Source organism: Podarcis melisellensis (assembly GCF_964234715.1).
Source record: "Podarcis melisellensis genome assembly, chromosome: 13".
Classification (NCBI taxonomy): Eukaryota; Metazoa; Chordata; class Lepidosauria; order Squamata; family Lacertidae; genus Podarcis; species Podarcis melisellensis.
In genome coordinates, this window is record NC_138545.1 from 25,972,606 (window position 1) to 25,988,877 (window position 16,272).

The window sequence follows — 16,272 nt, forward strand, 5'->3', positions numbered from 1 at the left end:
GGCGAGGACATGTTGATAATGTTTAAACTTTATGCTGCAATGAGTTTCACAATGAGATTTACAAAGGTCAATTAGATATTATGAATTAGCAGACTGCAAATAGTCAATGAACACACACACAGTATGGGATAAAATTAGGGCCCCTTTATTAAAATAACAAAAGAACATAATGAAGTCATATAATTTCATAGTGGGCAATGAAAACTATGTGAAACCCAATTCTATCAGGCTCCTTATCATATTGACTGGGTGAGCCTACCATATGGTGAGTTGGTTCTGAATTCTAACTTTCACCTTTTGGCACTCTTAAGAAGAGGATACAAAACCCCAAGAGAGTGATGCAGGCTATCCCCAAAAGTGATCCATATCCTGCTCCATGGGCCACAAAGCCCAATGTGTAAGTCTCTGGGATCATTATTCATCTCAAATATGCCTCAGAGTACTCACCATCTGTTTCAACCTCTTCCGTTGTCCACACACACCTGCCCCAAAATGAAGACAAGTCCCCCATTTCATTTACCTTCCAGCTTGGTGGTGTTTTTAATTACTGAAAAGCTATTAGACAACTCCCTAATAGCTTGAGAAAGGCAGGTTACTATCAGAAAAGAAGTGTGAATTTTGATTCAGCATCTTCAGGCAGAGTTGTTGAACTGAGTCAGACAAATGGGGATTAAGGAAAATATTTTCTTGTAAACCTGGGACAGATCCAGCCAGAATTAAGCACTTTGTCCTAATGATTAGCTTGCTGCCTTTGGATTAGCTGGACTTAACAATTGTCTGGCTATTGCCAGTGGAATTGCCTATTTTTAACGCATGGTGGGCAGGATACCATATTTTGGGCAGGAAGGGTGTCATGCACTAATTTCTCTTCCTCCCTCCCTCCCATTAAAGAGCGCTGTTTTGAAGGGCTTTTCCTAGGAAAATTGGGGATGGGGTCAAAATCCTACACTATTGTGCCACCCACAGTGGCTAGGTCTTTAATAAATGTATTATAAGTAGAAATTGGAATTATACATCTTGCCCATTAACATCATATGAAAAGCAGAACTTTGTAGCATTCCACACACATCTGCTGTGCAATTGTTGGCATATGTAATATTAAGTAGTAAAAATGATTACTAGTAAAAAAACATATGCAAAACTTACAGAGGAAAATCATGAATTCTGTATGGAACGAATGTAAAATTGAGCAAATATACCCCATGTTGTTTAAGAGAAAGAATCCCACCGATGATCACTTCTCCAGGTTTATACAAATGGTCTTGGATGTTTGTGCATTTTTCTGATGTTTTCTTGCAAGCAAAGGGAGGGACCTGTAGCTGCAACAGCAGCAGCAACAGCAAGCACCTTAATTCAAATACATGCCTGCCCATACCACAACTGCACAGCGGCATGCTTTGCCACACAAAAAGCAGCAACTGTAAGAGGTCAATTTATCCCTTCTGCATGTGTCACAACAAACACACACCCTCCAACCTATGCAGCACATTGTAACCAGTACTTAAGTGAGCTCAAAATTTGAAGCCCTTGTTTTTAAACTCTCCGTCTCTCTTTTTTGATTACAGATTGAGGAAAAACAATGATGGTGTTTTTCATAATTACATAGTGGATAAACATCTCCCTGATGTCACAAAGTTTGAAATACTTGTTTTTCCTTCCTTGTTTGCAACCTTCAGAGGGGCACATGCCAGTAGTGCACAGGGGCAACTGAAAAAGTGAGCGAAGCAAGGCATTCAGATTTTACTTTTGTTCAGAAATTTAGTTTCTACACTCACACACCCCTTTCTCAAGAAGGGCCAGTGATGGATGTGGCCTGGAAAGAGATAGGGTGGCACTGGTATTTCTCCTAATATACATACTTTAGTGTACCAGTTTACCAAATATATCCCTTTTTGCAAGCAGTTCTGCATAATGTAGTATACTGCATGTTTGCATGTAGCTTTCGCTAACGTACACTTTTAATGTTCACTTCCCTCCAATATGTGCATTTCAGTATAAAGAAGAGAAGAAGAAGAGTTTGGATTTGATATCCGGCCTTTCACTCCCTTTAAGGAGTCTCAAAGCGGCTAACATTCTCCTTTCCCTTCCTCCCCCACAACAAACACTCTGTCTCTGTGAGGTGAGTGGGGCTGAGAGACTTCAAAGAAGTGTGACTGGCCCAAGGTCATCCAGCAGCTGCATGTGGAGGAGCGGAGACGCGAACCCGGATCCCCAGATTATGAGACTCTTAACCACTACACCACACTGGTGTTGAAGAACTGCACACAATATTGAGAACAGTGTGAATTTTGAAGAATATTTGTGTTTACGTTTGCCTGTTGTTTCGCGAATTGTAGTTACATAGGTCTGCAATAAAATTTGAACCAAAATGAATTTCTAGTGCAGCTGTGAAAAAGTTGTGAAAAAGAGGAAGGGTGGAGGGGTTGGACAATTTGCACTTGCTCAGCATAGAGACAGAAAGAGGCACTCTGTATGTGCTCAAAGACACTTTTACTATATTCTGGCTAGCTAGTAGATTTTTTTTCTTTTTGACTATGAAACTCAGACATGGTTTGTTGACTGCAGCTAATGTGCACAATGATTCTTACTGAGATACATAAACTTGTTGCACTTAGCAAATTAAGTTCCTATGTGTATATGGGAAATGCTATTCACAATGGTCTTTAACTCATATATATATATATGAGATATATATATGAGATATACGGTATATATATATCTTTAGAAAGTTGGTGAGTGTTCCTAAGTAAACAAGGCTTTGGGGATTATGACTTTTGGAAATACAGAAGTGGAAATAGTTCCATTGTCTATCTATTTCTTAAAAATAAAATAAATTTCTTAAGGAACTTTTCTCATTTCCACATATGTTAATCAGGTAGAAGTTTTATTAGACCCTAGCTGCCTTTTGTTTATTTTGCTAATAATGCTGTAACATCAAACATGCCGCCCATGGTTTCTAATTACTCCAACTATCATGGGGGGGGGATCAATTTTTTTGGGGGGGATGTTCTTACCTTGACTTGAGAAGCTACTTCCAGAATACCCCTCCCGCCCCACAAAATCCGTCATGTTAAATAATTGCATGTTGAATGTTTATTACATATTTATATAGTTACTTTAATTCAACAACCTCAGTATGGCTAAGTTATACACAATTGCTTTTGTGAATGAGCTCTCCATTATACAACTCCCCATATGAACTGACCTAAACCCTGCAATCACCTTCTGAGGCCCTTCTTCGTGTGCACCCTCCACAAGAGATCACAAAAGTGTGATGATGGTATGTCTCAAGTCCAATATTGCTCCAGTGAATATCAGTGAAAAACGTTTTTTATTAAACTGTGGGTGTTGGTGGTGATAAAAAAGCTCCTCTCTTTTTCAAACTTCTTTTGCAGGCCATCATAATTATACCCCCCCCCCGACATTAACTGAGAATATTGGGTGTGGGGGACAAGGATAAGCACATCAGCTCCATCCTATACAGAGCTGATTCTGTCACTTTACAATTCATACAAGTTAACTGATTGCACTGAGGAGTCTCTACTTGTTGTGAAAGATCAATACATATCATTTATGTATCCAAAATATGCAAATAATAACAATTATATATACCAAACTACAAAACAAAACAATTATTCTTTGCTTGGTTGTGACCAATCATGGCAGTGGAATGGCTTGCCTCATTGCCCAGACCATGAAAAGGCAGGCATGGGGTTCAATGGAGGCTCTGTTCCTACCACAAGTCAACCAAGCTCATTTGTGTCCTGGGACACCTGGGGGGGGAGTGGGAGGGCACAATGAAGAAAATGTGGCTCCCTTCTCATAAGGTGGGCAGCTGCTCAGCTCTAAAGGTGGCCAGGAAGGCCCCCCCATCATTAGAGGAGACCACCAGGGGCCATCAGGCCAGTTGGTAGTTGAGTGAGCAAACAGGGAAGGAGGTGTGGCTCATGTGAGCCAGAATGGGACTTTCAAGGGAGCTTCTGACACCATCAACACTTATGTGAATATCTCTTCATGTTGCACATTCCTGGAAGGGAAGAAGGGTTGGCTTTTAACCTGAGGTGATTGATGGGGATGAAACAGGCTGGGTAGTCTGGTGTAGGAAAATTGGCCTTTGGTGGAAGTGAAAATGTCCAAAACTTCCACTATCACTATATATCCACCTTTTTGGTGTTCAGGTAAGCAGGTTGGAAGGAAATCCACACAGAACAGAATGACAGCATGTCAAGTTTTATGAACTTGGCTTCAGTGAATGTGCCAAGCAATTTTCAGGTACAATAAAGCTGTATCTTTGAACAGTGAGAAGGGACGCAGGTGGCACTGTGGGTTAAACCACAGAGCCTAGGACTTGTCGATCAGAAGGTTTGCGGTTTGAATCCCCGGGATGGGGTGAGCTCCCATTGCTCAGTCCCTGCTCCTGCCAAAGCACGTCAAAGTGCAAGTAGATAAATAGGTACCACTCCGGCAGGAGGGTAAATGGCGTTTCCATGCGCTGCTCTGGTTCGCAAGAAGTGGCTTAGTCATGCTGGCCACATGACTCGGAAGCTGTACCCTGGCTCCCTGTGCGAATAAAGGGCCGCAACCCCAGAGTCGGCCACGACTGGACCTAATGGTCAGGGGTCCCTTTACCTTTACCTAACACAGGCTTCATTTCATTCTAGTATTAATTCATTGGTTAACCTGACACCTAAACTATGATATGGTTTCCTTGTCTCAATGGCTTAACAATTGAAAGTTATTAGCCAACATGCAGATACACAGTTTACTGAGTTCAGTAAATAAGTCTTTATCGGAACCCTCCCCTCCGGGGGGGGGGGGACACATATAACAAACAAAAACTAATCAGTCATTTCCTTTTTTTGTTAGCACCATCTTAGTATTGAAATGAGCCCTGAAAATAATGATGTAACATTTGGGGAGGAAGATGCAAGCCAATAGCCCAGTATTTGAGGTCAAGATGGCAAAAAGCTCCACAGCCACAATATATTTCCCCTTGGTGCTTAGGTAACCTGGGATAAAGGAGATCCAAACACTGCAAAACACCAGCATGCTGAAGGTGATAAACTTTGCTTCATTGAAAGTGTCAGGCAATTTTCTGGCTAAGAAAGCAACAGTGAAGCTGATCATGGCTAAAAACCCCATGTAGCCCAAGACACAATAGAACATGGTGATGGAACCTTCATTGCATTCCAGTATGATCTTCCCAGTCTGTGAGTGCATGTCAACATCTGGGAATGGTGGAGAGGACAACGACCATGCAATACAAATACACACTTGTTGGAGGGAGCAGATAAAAACAATGGAAGTAGCCACTTTTTGGCCCAGCCATTTCCTGATCCTGTTGCCTGGCTTTGTGGCCCAGAAGGCCAGGACCACAAGGATTGTTTTTGCCAAAACACAAGAAACTGACACAGAGAAAATGATGCCAAAAGTCATTTGTCGAAGAAGGCAGGACACCTTCCCAGGTTTGCCAATGAAGAGCAAACAAGAAAGAAAGCACAACAGGATGGCAATGAGAAGAACACAACTGAGGTTCTGGTTGTTGGCTTTGACGATGGGCGTGTTCCAATTCTTTAGGAAGGTTTGTATCACAAAACAAGTGATCACAGTAAAGGAAAGAGCAACACTAACCAAAACAATCCCCAAGGGCTCTTGATAGGACAGGAAAGATATAACTTTAGGGATACACTGGTCATGGTTCTCATTTGGATAGTGATCTCCTGGGCACTTGACACAATGAGTTGCATCTGAAAAGAATTAATAGGATATATCATATAAATGACAGCATTTATGCAGAAGGGAAGAAATGGCATAATGTGTAATTAATACTGGACAAAAATGGCTCAATCCACATGTTTATATGAAGCACAAGTATAAACATTTTAAGAAATTTTCATTTTAAGAAAGGGTGGGAAGGATTATTTGCCCAATTTCTGTCTTCAGCAAAGAAGCTGAGAGTGACCTGCAAGAATATAGTGAATACATGTTGTTGTTTAGTCGTTTAGTCGTGTCCGACTCTTCGTGAACCTATGGACCAGAGCACGCCAGGCACTCCTGTCTTCCACTGCCTCCCGCAGTTTGGTCAGACTCATGTTTGTAGCTTCGAGAACACTGTCCAACCCTATTGTCCTCTGTCATCCCCTTCTCCTTGTGCCCTCCATCTTTCCCAACATCATGGTCTTTTCCATGGAGTCTTCTCTTCTCATGAAGTGGCCAAAGTATTGGAGCCTCAGCTTCACGATCTGTCCTTCCAGTGAGCACTCAGGACTGATTTCCTTAAGAATGGATACAATTGATCTTCTTGCAGTCGATGGGACTCTCAAGAGTCTCCTCCAGCAAGTGAATACATACATACATACATACATACATACATACACTAAAGAAATAAATTTAACAAGAAGGGAACAAAAATATGAGGGATGGGCTAGGAACATTCCACAGCTCATCCATCAGCCTAGTCATCCCGCAGCCTGGTTTAAAATATTTGATGGTCCGAAATGTGGTTGTTATCCTTTCTTGACATATGTATCACAAATCAAGTTATTATTATGACATGCTTATACTTCCATATCCTTATCTATCTGGTTGGATGGGATCACTCAGAGAGGTCTGCAGCTATTAGGGGATGGGGTACCGAGCAGGAAGGACCATCATGTATCGGGGGAGAGGGAAGGAATGAAAAGGCTGGAATCTACCCTGACCACTGGAAGAAGATAGCAGCCCATCGCATGATTCATCTTTTTGTTTGTTGTTAAGGGGCAGAAGCAGAGCCACTGATTTCATCTGCACAGCTGCTCCTTTCCAAGCCACCTCTCTGAGAGGGAGGAGGGAGAGCGGAGCAACATCTCTTTCCTCTGGTGGCTGTATGCTAATTAAAGTAAGACCTACCTATAAACTAGTTCAGAATAGGTCCAGGTTAACCTCTGGTTTAGCCCAGGGTTGGTTGCCCTGGTTAGAGACTCCTAGATTCTGTTTCTGGGGAAAAGGGGATGGGTAAGTATTGGGGACTCTTTTGTTCTATATGTATATATTTCCCTCTATGTTGAGAAATCCTCAGTTCTCTGGATAACCTGGTGTCAGCCTATATAAACTCTGTCTTGCAGTATGTGAATCTTTAAAAATTGCAAATTGTAATTCCTTGGGGGCCTGCATAGGTTTAGGAATGTACGGCACAAGAAGGAGCTTTTCCCTCTTTCCTGGTCCTGACAAAGTATATAAAAACATGAAACACATATTTGACCCCCCCCCTTTTGCATAGCTGTGTACCGCCACATACCCTTCTCGTTGGAAATCATGTTTTCTGAGCATGCAGTGCAGTCATAACAACAGAGTGGTTTGCCTTCTTGAACTATCTTGCTCTGTCCATTATGGCAGCTTTCAGCACATATGGAATGTGGTGGCACCTATTCATAAAAAAATGTATGAGTCCAACCATACTTACCTCAAGAATCCAGGCTTCCTACAGCTCTTGTCTCCTCTTATAGCTTGGACGTAGACTAAGGGAGCACAATTTACCCTCTGTTTTGTTCCCTGGCTGTACTCCTAGGAGCTGATTGGCTCCCAGAGCAAGCAGAGGCCCAAGCCCTGCCAGCCAGGAAGGAGCCCAGTTTCCAGCTGCTTACTGCAATAAATGAGCAACTCTGTCTGCTTTGGAGAAACACTGAACCTGAATATGTATAGGGTGAGTCCTTTAAAAGAGGCTCTGTGGATACAGAGTACGCATGTTCCACGGGGCCTCTTTTAAAAGACTCACCCTGTATAAAAGAAGGCTAGTTTCATTGCACCAGTCTACCTCTGTGGGGCTCAGAGATTATTAAAGACAAATAAGAGGACTTAAGGTTCTACAGCAAGAGTGCGGATAGCAGCTCCATCCACAGTTGATTCCTACCTGCTTCAATCTTGTATTCCACACAATGGCATCTTTGATAATGCTGAAGTTCTGACTTGATGAAACCCTTCCAACCAAGACTTTTAGGTAGGTCTCATTGGGGAAAGTGACCCAGTTGATGATATCATATCCAATGGACAAATCCTTCTTCTCAAAAAAGAATTCCTGGGCAGCTCCATTGTTAAAGCGGATGTTTTCCAGGAAAGCATGGAGCTGGATTGGAAGAAAATAAAACGAGTTTTATAAGATGGTAGCCATAGTTTCTGCATGCCGTCAATATGCTATTCGGTCATTTACAAGCATTTTAAATTATAGCTGAAGTGAAGTACAGAGAAAAGTTCAAAAGCTGTCTGTTACCTTATTTCCACACATTATGGGTAGCAGTTTTATGATTTAATTCTCTCCAAGTAAAGACCAGGATTCGGTACCTGGCCTACCTTTTGTTCTAAACAGAGAAAACAGGCAGAGATTTTTCTTTCTTTCTCAGCAAGCACAGTGAATGCTGATATAGATCCTTTCCCCCCATGGATATACCCATACAGTTGTGTGTTCCTTTCTCTTTTCCCAGTATTTTGCTATGTTAGCCATGCTGTGCTATTGTCTAATAACCATGGTAGCCATTTTGTGACTGGTGCCCACAACATTCAAAAAACTGAATTACAAATAGATACTCCCAGCCTTAAAGTGATTAATTTACCTGCCATGGGTGAACATTCACATGCTCCACATTGACTTTATGCAACATAGCTTTTGGTCTGGAGAAGTATATAGCATGCAAAGCATGTGCCACAGCATAGACACCATTGTAGATACTGTAGCTCTCACCAGACATATCCATCTCAAAAACCTTGGCAGGAAGATCTTCTAAATATCCCTCTCTACAGTTTTCACACCGAAGCATTGCTAATCGCCAGAAGAAACAGAGGAACATACTTAGTGTTTTATCAAACTTTACATTCAGAAGGAAATAATGGAAACCTGGAACTGTATCTGTGTGGACAGAGAAGGAAAATGCACCAAAGAAAATGTTTCTGCCAATCAATTCTCCCTTTAAGAAGGTGCTGAAATACCACTGAAGCGGCATGATCCAAACCTTCCCTACATTGGTGTTCATCTTGAATTCATTTATTTCCATCAAGTGTGTTAAGCTATTCGACAACAGAGCATCCGCCTTGAGAATAATAACACTGGCATTACTTGAAATAAGTATTTGCATTAATTCCATGATTCTTTCAGTGCTTTCAGGTTTCCAGTAATTATTACGAAGAAAATGAGTTACTATTTCCCTTATCAAGAAGGCAATGCATATGTTGTTGTGGATAAACAAAGAAGACAGCTTCTGTGCAAAGCTTTCCCCTGCATCATCATCAGATACAATGAGGCCAACCCATGTCCATCTAAAATGCAGGAGTAGCTGGATGATACCAACATGATGTATGGTTTCTCTTGGTGCTGTCCAGTATGAAAAAGGGAAATCACTTTTATCATTCACTGTAGCTTCAAATGAGTCAAAGGTGATCTAACAAATGAGCAAACATATGTTTTCTTTTAAAACTCAAGATATTTTTTTTAAAAAAAACTGCCTTTATAAGCATCTGCAATCAAAAGACCCAATCCAGGTGATGACTATGTTCACACATGACATTCAAAAAGTATACAATTTGTGAATTTCTTTACACAATAGTTTAGCTATACACTTACTGTTATTCACATTTAATTTTCAATGTGTGTACAATCTGTGAACAAAACAATGATATCTGTAAGAACAGGAAATGTATCCAACATTAATACACCAATTTTCACAAATGTGCAAGGATCCCCCCTTTTTTAGTTCTTAGGAAATGCCAAATGAAAAAAAAAAATCTTTCTTTTAATGTTCTAGATACTTCATTTCAAAACTTGATCAATAGCTCTGCTAATTAAAGATTTACAACACCTGTCTCTGTTAAACTAGTACCTAGTATATAAAAATAAGCCTAGGGCTCTTGCAAACCAGTGTTTTCTTGTGGGTATAATCTGCAATGTGGTCTTGAAACAAAAACAGTGTGTTAGTAGTAGGTTAATTCTGCTTAATTACTTTTTCTGTGATATATACAATGTAATTACATTATTGCCGTCAAAGTGAGATAGAACAATCCAGAATATTTTTGGTATAAGAAGGTACAGGATTTCAGCAGATGTACCATGTGCATGGCTCAAAAATTGATGTTTACCTTTTAAAATTATGTTTATTTTTGAAATTATGATTATATATATGTCAATTAGAAAGAAAATATAAACTATTCTACAAACTTTTACAGTAATTGGTATATATTTTGCATTCTTTATTTATCTTCAGGTTGTTCCTAAAGAAGAAAATGCAGTTTCTTCACATTCTTCACATTCTTCACAAACACATTGAGCTTCCCAAACTATTAATAATCAGCACTTCTGTGAACTAATTACATTTTTCCTATATCTTTTTTTTCAAAGAATGAAAAATTGAGAGGGTATAACTGAACAGCAAGCATGAACATACCTGTGGAATTTTGAAGTTAGTTAAAATGGAGGCCATCTGTATGGAGTATTCTGAAGTGAGTCCTCCAGTAACAGAAAATACATCTTTCCTACCACACTTGTAATTTGGTATATTATTTTTCTGCTTGAAAAGTAGATCCAGGGTGGCCTCGTACGTTCTTCTTGAGTTATATAGGTTGTCAAAGATATGGAACCCCAGTGTGATATTAGGCAACAGCCGTGAGTTATTGTTGATCTCATTAATGGCAAAAATCATGGCGAGGACATGCTGATAATGTTTAAACTTTATGCTGCAATGAAATTCACAATGAGATTTACAAAGGTCAATTAGATATTATGCATTAGCAGACTGCAAATAGTCAAGGAACACACAGAGAGAATGAGATAAAATTAGTGCCCCTTTATTAAAATAACATAAGAACATAATAAAGTCATATAATTTCATAGTGGGTAATGAAAACTATGTGAAACCCAATTCTATCAGGCTCCTTATCATATTGACTGGGTGAGCCTACCATATGGCGAGTTGGTTCTGAATTCTAACTATCACCTTTTGGCCCTCTTAAGAAGAGGATACAAAACCCAAAGAGAGTGATGCAGGCTATCCCCAAAAGTGATCCATATCCTGTTCCATGGGCCACAAAGCCCAATGTGTAAGTCTCTGAGATCATTATTCATCTCAACATGCCTCAGAGTACTCACCATCTGTTTCAACCTCTTCCGTTGTCCACACACACCTGCCCCCCAATGAAGACAAGTCCCCCATTTCATTTACCTTCCAGCTTGGTGGTGTTTTTAATTACTGAAAAGCTATTAGACAACTCCCTAATAGCTTGAGAAAGGCAGGTTACTATCAGAAAAGAAGTGTGAATTTTGATTCAGCATCTTCAGGCAGAGTTGTTGAACTGAGTCAGACAAATGGGGATTAAGGAAAATATTTTCTTGTAAACCTGGGACAGATCCAGCCAGAATTAAGCACTTTGTCCTAATGATTAGCTTGCTGCCTTTGGATCAGCTGGACTTAACAATTGTCTGGTTATTGCCAGTGGAATTGCCTATTTTTAAAGCATGGTGGGCAGGATACCATATTTAGGGCAGGAAGGGTGTCATGCACTAATTTCTCTTCCTCCCTCCCTCCCATTAAAGAGCGCTGTTTTAAGGGCTTTTCCTAGGAAAATTGGGGATGGGGTCAAAATCCTACACTATTGTGCCACCCACAGTGGCTAGGTCTATAATAAATGTTTTAGAAGTAGAAATTGGAATTACCGTATTTTTCGCTCTATAAGACGCAACAGATCACAAGACGCACCTAGTTTTTGGAGGAGGGAAACAAGAAAAAAAATATTCTGAATCTCAGAAGTCAGAACAGCAAGAGGGATCACTGTGCAGTGAAAGCAGCAATCCCTCTTGCTGTTCTGGCTTCTGGGATAGCTGCACAGCCTGCATTCGCTCCATAAGATGCACACACATTTCCCCTTACTTTTTAGCAGTGAAAAAATGAGTCTTACAGAGCAAAAAATACGGTATACATCTTGCCCATTAACATCATATGAAAAGCCGAACTTTGTAGCATTCCACACACATCTGCTGTGCAGTTGTTGGCATATGTAATATTAAGTAGTAAAAATGATTACTAGTAAAAAAACATATGCAAAACTTACAGAGGAAAATCATGAATTCTGTATGGAATGAATGTAAAATTGAGCAAATATACCCCATGTTGTATAAGAGAAAGAATCCCACCGATAATCACTTCTCCAGGCTTATACAAATGGTATTGGGTGTTTGTGCATTTTTCTGACGTTTTCTTGCAAGCAAAGGGAGGGAGCTGTAGCTGCAACAGCAGCAGCAACAGCAAGCACCTTAATTCAAATACATGCCTGCCCATACCACAACTGCACAATGGCATGCTTTGCCACACAAAAAGCAGCAACTGTAAGAGGTCAATTTATCCCTTCTGCATGTGTCACAACAAACACACACCCTCTAACCTATGCAGCACATTGTAACCAGTACTTAAATGAGCTCAAAATTTGAAGCACTTGTTTTTAATCTCTCCGTCTCTCTTTTTTGATTACAGATTAAGGAAAAACAATGATGGTGTTTTTCATAATTACATAGTGGATAAACATCTCCCTGATGTCACAAAGTGTGAAATACTTGTTTTTCCTTCCTTGTTTGCAACCTTCAGAGGGGCACATGCCAGTAGTGCACAGGGGCAACTGAAAAAGTGGGCTTAGCAAGGCATTCAGATTTTACTTTTGTTCAGAAATTTAGTTTCTACACTCACACACCCCTTTCTCAAGTAGGGCCAGTGATGGATGTGGCCTGGAAAGAGATAGGGTAGCACTGGTATTTCTCCTAATATACATACATTGGTGTACCAGTTTACCAAATATATCCCTTTTTGCAAGCAGTTCTGCATAATGTAGTATACTGCATGTTTGGGTGTAGTTTTCACTAATGTACACTTTTAATGTTCACTTCCCCCCAATATATGCATTTCAGTATACATTTTAAGATTAAAGAACTGCACACAATATTGAGAACAGTGTGAATTTTGAAGAATATTTGTGTTTACGTTTGCCTGTTGTTTCGGGAATTGCGTGGACAGGCGGAGTCCCCAGATCCCGAGTGGTCCCCCCCCCCCGTCATGTGGAATAACGACTCTAGACAACATGCTATGGGATTAAATTGGCCACAACTTTATTAAATTTCAAATGTGGGTAGACCTTGGCTCAGGCATTGGGCGTTCTCCCTCCCTAGTCCCCAGCCGGGGACCTAGGGAGCATCAGGGTTATCCAGTGTGTGTGTGGGGGGGATGGGCCGGCTCTGGAGAACATATGTTCAAGCAGAGATAGCCGCCCCCGTTACGCCGCCGCAGGGGAGAGCAATGACGACCTTTCGGCGTACGGACAAAGCCTCCCTTCAAAAACCCCTTTAACGGGGAACCCTGGTATCGCCGCCGCAAAGAGGAAGATGGACTAAAGGATTCCGCCCAAGGCCTGATACCGCCAACGTTGTGACGTTTTGCTACGGGAAAGGCGAAACCTGCCAATGCAGGGAAATTCCTTTCCGGCCCTTTAACAGCGACCTTATCGTAGCAGCACCCGCATACCTGTGGAGACAGGTTAACCTGCAAAACCTATGAAGAAAAGTTAACCTGCAAAAGAAGACATTAACTGAGGGTGGGTAGGGTGGGAGAAGCTCTGGAGCCAAGTGAGGATTACCAATTAAGATCCACCCTCTATTGTGTGGGCAGGTAATCCCTCCCCCTACCTGGCCTGGTTTCCCTGGCAACGCTTCCCCCAGGTGGGATTGGACAACTCAATGGGGTAGGCGGGGACCTCCAGGTATCCCACCTGAGGGAAGGCAAAGCCTATGCTGAAGGGGCCACTCCAGATCCAGGGCTGCACGTGTCCCTGCAAAGGGCGCCCCCCGTTTTAAGTGGGGAGCGGTCATTGCGTGGACAGGCGGAGTCCCCAGATCCCGAGTGGTCCCCCCCGTCATGTGGAATAACGACTCTAGACAACGTGCTATGGGATTAAATTGGCCACAACTTTATTAAATTTCAAATGTGGGTAGACCTTGGCTCAGGCATTGGGCGTTCTCCCTCCCTAGTCCCCAGCTGGGGTCCTAGGGAGCATCAGGGTTATCCAGTGTGTGTGTGGGAGGGGGATGGGCCGGCTCTGGAAAACATATGTTCAAGCAGAGATAGCCGCCCCCGTTACGCCGCCGCAGGGGAGAGCAATGACGACCTTTCGGCGTACGGCCAAAGCCTCCCTTCAAAAACCCCTTTAACGGGGAACCCTGGTATCGCCGCCGCAAAGAGGAAGATGGACCAATTAAGATCCACCCTCTATTGTGTGGGCAGGTAATCCCTCCCCCTACCTGGCCTGGTTTCCCTGGCAACGCTTCCCCCAGGTGGGATTGGACAACTCACTGGGGTAGGCGGGGACCTCCAGGTATCCCACCTGAGGGAAGGCAAAGCCTATGCTGAAGGGGCCACTCCAGATCCAGGGCTGCACGTGTCCCCGCAAAGGGCGCCCCCCGTTTTAAGTGGGGAGCGGTCATTGTAGTTACATAGGTCTGCAATAAAATTTGAACCAAATTGAATTTCTAGTGCAGCTGTGAAAAAGTTGTGAAAAAGAGGAAACGTGGAGGGGTTGGACAATTTGCACTTGCTCAGCGTAGAGACAGAAAGAGGCACTCTGTATGTCCTCAAAGACACTTTTACTATATTCTGGCTAGCTAGTAGATTTTTTTTTCTTTTTGACTATGAAACCCAGACATGGTTTGTTGACTGCAGCTAATGTGCACAATGATTCTTACTGAGATACATAAGCTTGTTGCACTTAGCAAATTAAGTTCCTAAGTTAATATGGGAAATGCTATTCACAATGGTCTTTTATATATATATATAACATTTAGAAAGTTGGTGAGTGTTCTTAAGTAAACAAGGCTTTGGGGATTATGACTTTTATGACTTTTGGGAATATAGAAGTGGAAATAGTTCCATTGTCTATTTATTTCTTAAAAATAAAATAAATTTCTTATGTAATTTGTCTCATTTCCACATATGTTAATCAGGTAGAAGTTTTATTAGACCCTAGCTGCCTTTTGTTTATTTTGCTAATAATGCTGTAACATCAAATATCCCATCTATGGTTTCTAATTACTCCAACAATCATGGGGGGTGTCAATTTTTTTGGGGGGGGGTTGTTCTTACTTTGACTTGAGAAGCTACTTCCAGAATATCCCTCCCCCCCCAAAAAAAAATCTGTCATGTTAATTAATTGCATGTTGAATGTTTATTACATATTTATATAGTTACTTTAATTCAACGACCTCAGTATGGCTAAGTTATAGACAATTGTTTTTGTGAATGAGCTCTCCTTTATACAACTCCCCATATGAACTGACCTGAACCCTGCAATCACCTTCTGAGGGCCTTCTTCATGTGCACCCTCCACAAGAGGTCAGGAAGGTGGCAATTCAAGAATGGGCCTTTTCTGCAGTGCCTCCCCACTTGTGGAATGCTGTATTGGAAAGTGTCATGATTTTAAAAATTGCTGCTCCTTTATTAAATGAGAGGGATGTATGCATTTGTATAATGTAAAACAATACCTGAGAATGGCAATATAATTATTTTTTTTACAATTAATTGGATGGATCCCAATACTTAGAGTTGACCCGTTTAAACCAACAGAACAAGATAACCAAGCCTATATGGTCCCATTGATTTCAGGGGAACTACATTAAGCATAGCCAAGTCTAGATCCACTGAAAAGTAACCATGCACTCTTTCCATTTGAGTACTACTGCTGCTACTATAATGATTGCAATGAGTTTTTTAATGTATGACATATGAGTGTATTTTTAGTCTTTGTGGAAGCTGCCCAGAGTGGCTGGGGAAACCCAGCCAGATGGGCGGGGTACAAATAACAAATTATTATTATTATTATTATTATTATTATTATTATTATTATTATTATTGCTTCTGCTAACATAAAAACAACCTGCCGGATAGGACCAATGACCCACATAGTCCAGCGTGTTTTCTCACAGTAGCCAACCAGATGCTTGTAAGAAATCCAGAAACAGGACCTGAATGCAAGGGCCCTCTCCCCTCCTACAATTTTCTGTAACTGATTTTCGGAAGTATACTGCCTCTAACTGTGGAGATGGAGCATAACCATCATGACAAGTAACCACTGATAAACGTACCCACCATGAATTTATCCAATCCTCTCTTAAAACAAACCCAAGTTGGTGGCCATCACTGCCACCTGTGGGAGAGAGTTCTCTAGTTCAATTACATGCTGTGTGAAGAAGGACTTGCTTATGTATATTATGAAATTTCTAAT